This window comes from Bubalus bubalis, chromosome 6 (assembly GCF_019923935.1).
Source record: "Bubalus bubalis isolate 160015118507 breed Murrah chromosome 6, NDDB_SH_1, whole genome shotgun sequence".
NCBI lineage: Eukaryota > Metazoa > Chordata > Mammalia > Artiodactyla > Bovidae > Bubalus > Bubalus bubalis.
The window spans coordinates 90,664,963-90,672,830 of record NC_059162.1 but is presented as its reverse complement, the minus strand read 5'-3'; positions in this window follow the sequence as shown (position 1 = coordinate 90,672,830).

Here is a 7,868-nt window from a genome sequence, read left to right as displayed (position 1 = left end):
ACAAAGACTGGAATATTCAGGACTTTTCCATGAGGAAAAATAACCACTGAGATTATTGGGTAGATTGTAGGTATAGAATTTTATTCTTTAGCATTGTTGTAGATCAAAATCAACATGGCCAGTTTTAGGATTATAAAAATGTATTTAGTATAATTTTCTACACTTATATGATGATAGTATTTGACATAAGAATAATGACACAGAGGAAAAATTTCATTTGGGGGAGCAATGTCTTAAGGACTACCCCCTCAAAGCTGAGTTTTCCTCTTTCATTTTCCATTCTGCCCCTCCTGACCTTGATACCTTCAATGGCTCCACATTGCTTCATGACTTGGTGTGTTTTTCTAGACTTGTTTCTATCACTGTCTCTCTCTCATTGCTCTCTGTTCTCCAGAGTCAGGCTCTTCCCCGTTCCTGCCAAACCCTGTCCCTCTCTGCTTCCACACCTCAGCTCTGACCAGCTCGTTTCCTAGCTTACTTTGTCTTTTTCCTCCCTCCTGAATAAAATCACAGCTATCATCCAGGCCCAGGCGAAGCGCTACCTCCTCCTTGAATCCAAGGAGAACAGATGCCAGGCCACGACGTTCTGATGCACGCTCCTCGCGGCCGGACTCTGCTAGGAGCGTGCGCTCTGCCTCCCATCAGGTCATTTCTGTCCCAGGCCCGTCTCTCAGAAGACTGTGAGCTCTTTCAGGATGCAGACTGCCTTCACCTACCCTCTACATCCTCCTTCAGGACAGTCCAGTGTAGAGCACACTGTGGTGCAGGACACGTTAACCAACGCTTCATCCCAGCTGCATTTAATAGTTGACCAAGAGAATTTCCTCTCAAGCTTGAAGGTTGATAAGGAATTTTTGCCAAGGGATGTTTTTCACTTAAAAGTAAGATTTTCAATTTTATTTTTAATATTGGATTGGCTGCAACTTTGTGTCTATAATAGGGTTTGTTAACAGAAATTGAGCTAAATGCATATAATAGAATACTATGCAACCATTAAACATGGTGTAGAAGCATGTGCTAAGTTGCTTCGGTTGTGTCCAACTCTGTGTGACCCCATGGACTGTAGCCCATCAGGCTCCTCTGTCCAGGCAAAAATACTGGTACGGGTTTCCATGCCCTCTTCCAGGGGATCTTCCGGACCCAGGGATTGAACCTGCATCTCTTATGTCTCCTGCAATGCCAGGTAGGTTCTTTACCACTAGTGCCACCTGGGAAGCCCCATGTAGAAGCATACTTACTGATAAAGATGTTTGTAATATATTGACAAAAAAAAAAAAAGGGTTCTAAGAGTATATGTGTGTTGTGTCCCTCTCACTGCTGAAATTCAGCTCGGGGAGCAACTCGGGGCAGTGGCCTGTGAGGAGCAGCAGCAAGGTGAAGTGGGTGTGGCAGTGGTAGGCTCTGACAAAGGTGTGAACTGGCTTGGCAGCCTGTGGGGGACACTCTTGAAGATGTCCAGGGATACTGAGCGGGGAGGAACCTCGGAAAGAAGTCCAGGGGCCTGGTGACAGGCAGGTACAAGCTATCAAGTCAGCAGGGTGACTATTCATCTACCTGAGTTGAGCACCCCTACACCTGGTAAGACCTGGAGGATATTTGGGTTGCATTTACTTGATAAATTATATATGCACAAAGAAAAGCCTAGAAAAATAGACTTCAAGGTATGTTAACAATGGCTGTATCTCAGTAGATGGATAAGTGTTTTTTATTTTCTTCTTTTTGGTATTTGTATATTTTCTGATTTTCCTGAAAGGAACATGTGTTGCCTTTATTAAAAAGGAAAAAAAAACAACCCAATAAAAGTTGTTTTGAAAAAATTCAAATTACAAAACACACGTTGCCTGGGGACACGCTTAGGAGCAGAGCCATTTTAAACTAAGCAGTGGCCAAAGTACAAACTGTTACAGCGATGGACACTGATGATCGGTTCTCTCATTCCCCTCGGTCAGAGAACTTAGCTTGAGTTCAGTCCCCTGCAGTGCGCTTGCATGATGCCAGGACCACGTGTGCGCCGACCATCAACCGAACACGCTCGCTTTCTGCACAGTCCTACCAGCGTCCACTTCATGGACTCCTTTCAGAAGAAACCACTGTTGCCATTCTCTCTCTAGGTTGACTCCTCCCGTTTCCTGAACCTTGCTGACCAGAAGAGGGAGCAGTGAGGGTGGGAGGGGCCAGAATAAGTCATGTGGCCAAGGTTCTAGCATTTGATGTGCAGCGCTGAGGCCTGGGTAGCCAAATGCTTGAGAATTCACTGTTTTCAGCACCACTCTCAGCAGATCGTCATTCATCCTTGGCTCTTGATTTTTTTTATCCCTTTATTTCCTGTTAGAGTTCAAGGCCTTCTTTGGATGGCAGCTTGTTTGGCAAGGGTCCTGATAGCCTGCCAAGCTCCTGCAGCCTGGTCCAGCCTGGATCATCTCCCTGGTACCCTCTGACCGCTGGGTGATCACATCCCCTGGAAGTTGATGCTACCATGTGTCCGACTCATGGTTCCTGGGTTCTTATTACTATGCCTGGGCCACTAGATTGGACCCTGAGCATCCTGACACCTGCTGGATTTGCATTTGACTTTGCCACACCAGAACCAAGGTTGAGTGGAGAGGACACTCTCAGTCTTGAGCCAGAAAGCCCTACAGGATCTGTTCCCAGCATCTCTCCATGAGCTTACCTGGTACCCCTTCTCCTCTCATTTCCTGTGCTTGAACAACGTTGGCCCTCTTTTTGTTTCTTGAACCCGATAAGCTTCTTTCTACACCAGGGCTTCTGCATTCACTTGCTGTTCCCTCTCCTTGGTTCTCTTCATCTAGTGATTGTTTTCAATCACTGGGTCTCAGTTCAAATACACTATCACAGAGAGGCCTTCCCTGCTCACTGCCAAGGTAGCCCCTCCAGGCTTTCTCTCTTCCAGGGGCTGGCAATTTTGCATAGGACTATATAGGGAATGTTTTAGGCTTTATGGGGCATGTGCCATCTCTGTTTCCTGTTTTCCTTTGCTTTCTTTATAGCCCTTAAAAATCTCAAAACCATTCTTAGCTTGCAGTTCGATGTAAACACAGACCATAGGTGAGATTGGGGCCCTGGGCTATATTTTGATAATCCCTGCTACAACTTATCACCATATGGAATTATCTTGCTCATTTATGAAGTTGGTATTGTTGGTCTCTCCCGAAAGAGGGCAGGAAATATATCTGACTTGTATCTCTGGTGTCTGGTACAGGACCTGGCATATTGTAGGCCCTCTATACACTTTTGTTGGGAGAATGAATGAATGAATGAATGTTTTTCAGAGGACGATGGACTTGGGCCTGAATCTTTGTCTGCCTTTTTGCTATTGTTCAGTCGTTAAGTTGTGTCTGACTCTTTGAAACCCCATGAACTGCAACATGCCAGACTTTCCTGTCCTTCAATATCTCCTGGAATTTGCTCAGATTCATGTCCTTTGAGTCAGTGATGCTATCTCATTATCTCATTCTCTGCCACCCTCTTCTTTTGCCTTGAATCTTTCCCAGGATCAGGGACTTTTCCAATGAATCAGCTGTTCGCATCAGATAACCGAAATACTGGAGTTTCAACTTCAGCATCAGTCGTTCCAATGACTATTCAGGATTGATTTCCTTTAGAATTGACTGGTTTGATCTCCTTGCTGTGCAAGGGACTCTCAAACATCTTCTCCAGCACAATTCAAAAGCATCAATTCTTCAGTGCTCAGCCTTCTTTATGGTCCAACTCTCACATCTGTACATGACTACTTTAAAAATCATAGCTTTGACTACACAGATCTTTGTCTGAATTTTAGTAGCTGTGTAGATTTTGGGCAAACAATTTGATGTTCTAATTTTAATCTTGGTAAAAGGGTGATGACTTGTGTGTGTGCGTGCTCAGTTGTATCTGAGTCTTTGCAACCCCATGGACTGTAACCTGCAAGGCTCCTCTGTCCATGGGATTTTACAGGCAAGAATACTGGAGTGGATTGCCATTTCCTTCTCTAGGGGATCTTTGTGACCCAGGAATTGAACCCACGTCTTCTGTGTCTCCTGCATTGGCAGGCAGATTCTTTACCTCGGTGCTACCTGGGAAGCCCCAGAGGACACCAGCAAAGCACCCAGCCAGGATCAGCTCTCAGTCAGCAGCAGTTCCCTTCTGCTTAGCCCCTTGGGCAGGCTTCCAGCAGAGAGAGCATCTCCCACCCAGGCCCCAGCCTGCCTTGTCCCCACTCCCTCATCCTCCCCTTGGACCTCCCTTACCCAGGTCCCAGTGGCCTTTGTTGCATAGCTCTCCAAGTATGACAAATCTTTTGGAGCAGCAAACAGAGTGTTTACAGCAGAAAGAGCTGCACAAAGCTGGGATGAAGGCCACTGGGATGATTGATGAAACCTGGGGGTACAGAGCTATCCCTGTGGGTATGCTGATCCCTTTGGATTTAGAGGATGGCCCCAATCCCTCCGATTCCCTGGCCAGGCCTTGCTCTGGTTCTGTCATTCCCTGGATTCTTAGAAGAGAGATGGGAGGAGACCTCATAGCCAATGCAGAACTTCTGACCACCTCCCTGTGGAGCTTTTTGCCTTCTCAGCTCCAAGCAACTGGCAGGAGATCCCTGAAGTGTATGTACTGCCCAGCTGCAGCCACGTAGAGGTCTTGGAGGAATCCCACAATCCTGGAATGTCAAGCCAGAAGGGAGCTGCAAGAACCTTTGAGAAGCCTTCAAGTGGGCTCATCTATTGTTGCACCATCCAACCTTGTTCGTTCTCCTGTGGGCCTGGCTCCTCTGCAGCTGTGATGGTTCCTCTAGTCCGTCTTCTTCTCACTGCCAGACTCCCCTCTAAGTCTAATCAGGCCAGACCCTGCTCTTAAGCCCCAGCTCTTGATGGATCCCCACTGCCACTGGACGAAGTCTAAATCCTTAGCCTGTTCTGAGATGCTGTCCACAGTCTGGGGCCCATCTACCTTTCCTTCCCACCTGTCACTCACCTCCCCCCACTGTCTGCTCCCCTTCCCTGGGTTCCTCCTGTTATAGCCTTTGTGCCTGGTAACATCAAATGCCACCTCTTCTGGGTTATGGTCCTTGACCTTCCCTCCCCAGGATCTCCCAGCATCTCACCAGGCATCTAGGGTCACTCTACTGTAGCCCTAATTCACAGTATGAATTACTAACAGGCGTCAGCTGTTTACACGTGCTGGTCCTCCCATCACCCTCAGTGCTTTAAGGACTAACTTGACTTCTCACAACCACTCTGCAAGGCGGGTGTTTATCTTACTTCTATAAAGATAAGACATGGAGAAGGCAATGGCACCCTACTCCGGTACGCTTGCCTGGAAAATCCCATGGACAGAGGAGCCTGGTGGGCTGCAGTCCATGGGGTTGCAAAGAGTCGGACACGACTGAACGACTTCACTTTCATGCATTGGAGAAGGAAATGGCAACCCACTCCAGTGTTCTTGCCTGGAGAATCCCAGGGACGGGGGAACCCGGTGGGCTGCCATCTCTGGGGTTGCACAGAGTCGGACACGACTGAAGCGACTTAGCAGCAGCAGCAGCAGGACGTGAAGTAGCTGCCCCTAGTCACATGCTCGTGAATAGTGGAGCTTGGACTGGGGCCCAGGGTTTACCTGATGCACGGAGGTCATGAAGCTGGACCCCTGTCTGCGAAAGACCCTCTCCCTGAAGGCAGTAACTGGAGAGAGAAGTAACTGTATAGTATATGTTTGGCACGCGGCTGCCACGAAGCAGGGGCTCAACCCCCAATGACTCACCTAAGAGCTACTGAGCACTACAGCTTCTGTCCAGACCACCCAGACCACCCTGGAGTGAAGCAAGTCCCAGAAGGGACCATGTGGCTCCAGGTCGCTCAGGGTGCTCTTTCTAGGGCCCATGTGCCCATTTCCCTTTGTCTTGGAGAAAGATGTTCATGGCTAGAAGTGGACCTTGCTTCTGAGATGGGCTTGACATCAGCAGTTGCCCCAGTTCATGCCTGCTTAGTCCTTAGCCTCCATCAGTGGACTCATAGGCTGGATGGTGCCCCTTCACAGACCAACAAAGGTTACTGAGTGTCTGCTGATCAGGATGGTCTCTAGAACCTCTCTGTAAACTAGCACCCTTGAGGTATCCATGTGTATCTTTCATGATGGATTGTATCTACAAGCCTGATAAACTCTACCTCTTTCCCCAGAACCTCTGGTAGCTCCCCAGTGCCCCCTGAATTAAGCTCAATCTCTGCATCCTGGCTTTTAAGAATTTTCCCAATCTGGGTGCTTTTTATCTTTCTGTTACACCCATGAATGTCCTTGACATTATAGTCAACTGGGACTACTTGCTGGAGGAAGTGGTTGGGTAAGGTTTAAGGGAGCTTGCAACCCCACATTTGCATCCCATGTCAGTATTCCTGGCTTCCTTGGGTGGCCTTTGCTTCATCATCCCCAAACCTAAGCCATTTCCAGGATAACAAGCAGTCTCTGTGGTCTCCTGTAGACTTCTCCGCCCTCTCCCTCCCCACCCCTCCCCCCCACCCCCTGGTAGAAAGACATGAAGAGTGTCATGGTGTCTAGAGGGGAGGAGAGGAAGAGAGAGAGAAGTTTGTACAATGCTGAGACATACTAGGGTCTTTGAAAATGTGGTCTTCTTTACTCTTCTTTCTATTGTGTTTCCTTTTACTCTGCTAGAGGAATTCTACTTAGGTTACTTACATGTGTCAATTGAGTGAGATCCAGAGGCAGTTCTGCTGCTGTTGTTTTTAGTTGCTGAGTCATGTCTGACTCTTTTTGACTCCATGGACTGTAGCCTGCTAGGCTCCTCTGTTCATGGGATTTTCCAGGCCAGAAGACTGGAGTGGGTAACCATCTCCTTCTCTAAGAGGCGGTTCAGGCAGAGTCAACGTTCTCTTCATGAGAGTCCCGAGTTCCATGTCAGTGGTCCTCAGGGAAGCTCCTGTCCAAGGAACCTTCTTTCCTTTTACTCAGCTCAGGGCACCAAGAGCCTTTAGGGGTCCATGGTCAATTCCCTCAGAGCACAAGCTGTAGCCTCTGCTGACAGGGAGGCTTGGGGGAGGGTTGCAGGGCTCCCGACAGGTATGCCGTGGTCTCTTAGTGAATATAATTTTCACAGGACAGATGTTTTCTGCTGGTGGAAAAAGAAATAATAAGTATGCTGGGACCCCCCACTTCCATGGCTGGAGTGTCGCCAGCACTAAATCAACAGCTCTCTTTTGAGTGTGTACACACATTCTTCCTGCCTGGTCAGTGGCTGAGGGCCACCCTGGGTCTATGCAGAAGTGTGTGTGTGTGTGTGTGTGTGTAGGGGATATATGGCCAAACCCCCACTGGCCTCAGGCTTAATTCAAAAAATGCCTCCTCCTCCAGGAAGCACTCCTATGGTGCCTCAGCTAGAATGATGAACCCTTTTGGTACTTACAGCTTCCCACCCAGTTTTCTGGGAGGCCTTGCAAACAGGGTGAAGCAAGCAGAGTGGAGACACACAGAGCTGACTTTGGGTTCCAGTGCCCTTGTTTAAGAACCAGTGCTCTTGGGAAATGCAGTTCCTTGTTCTGAGCCCCCATTTCCTCACTCTAGGGTAGGAATAACCATGCCCACCTGTTGGGGTTGTCCTGGGGATTTAATGAACTAACGTGGGCACCTGGCAGAGAGAAGGCCCTCAGTGCAAGGGACTCTCCCACCCCCTTCACAGCTGCCAGCTCTGCCAGGGCACCGCCCACATCCTCCTCCCCTCGCCTCTGGCTGTGTTGGCTTTGGCACTTCCTCAGGGACAGAAATGAGAACATATAAGGCTGGGGGAGAGCAGTGTTCACTTGATGTGTAGTTGGAATGGAGAAAGATTTGGCATCACAATGAAAATCCCAGTGACAAACTCGATT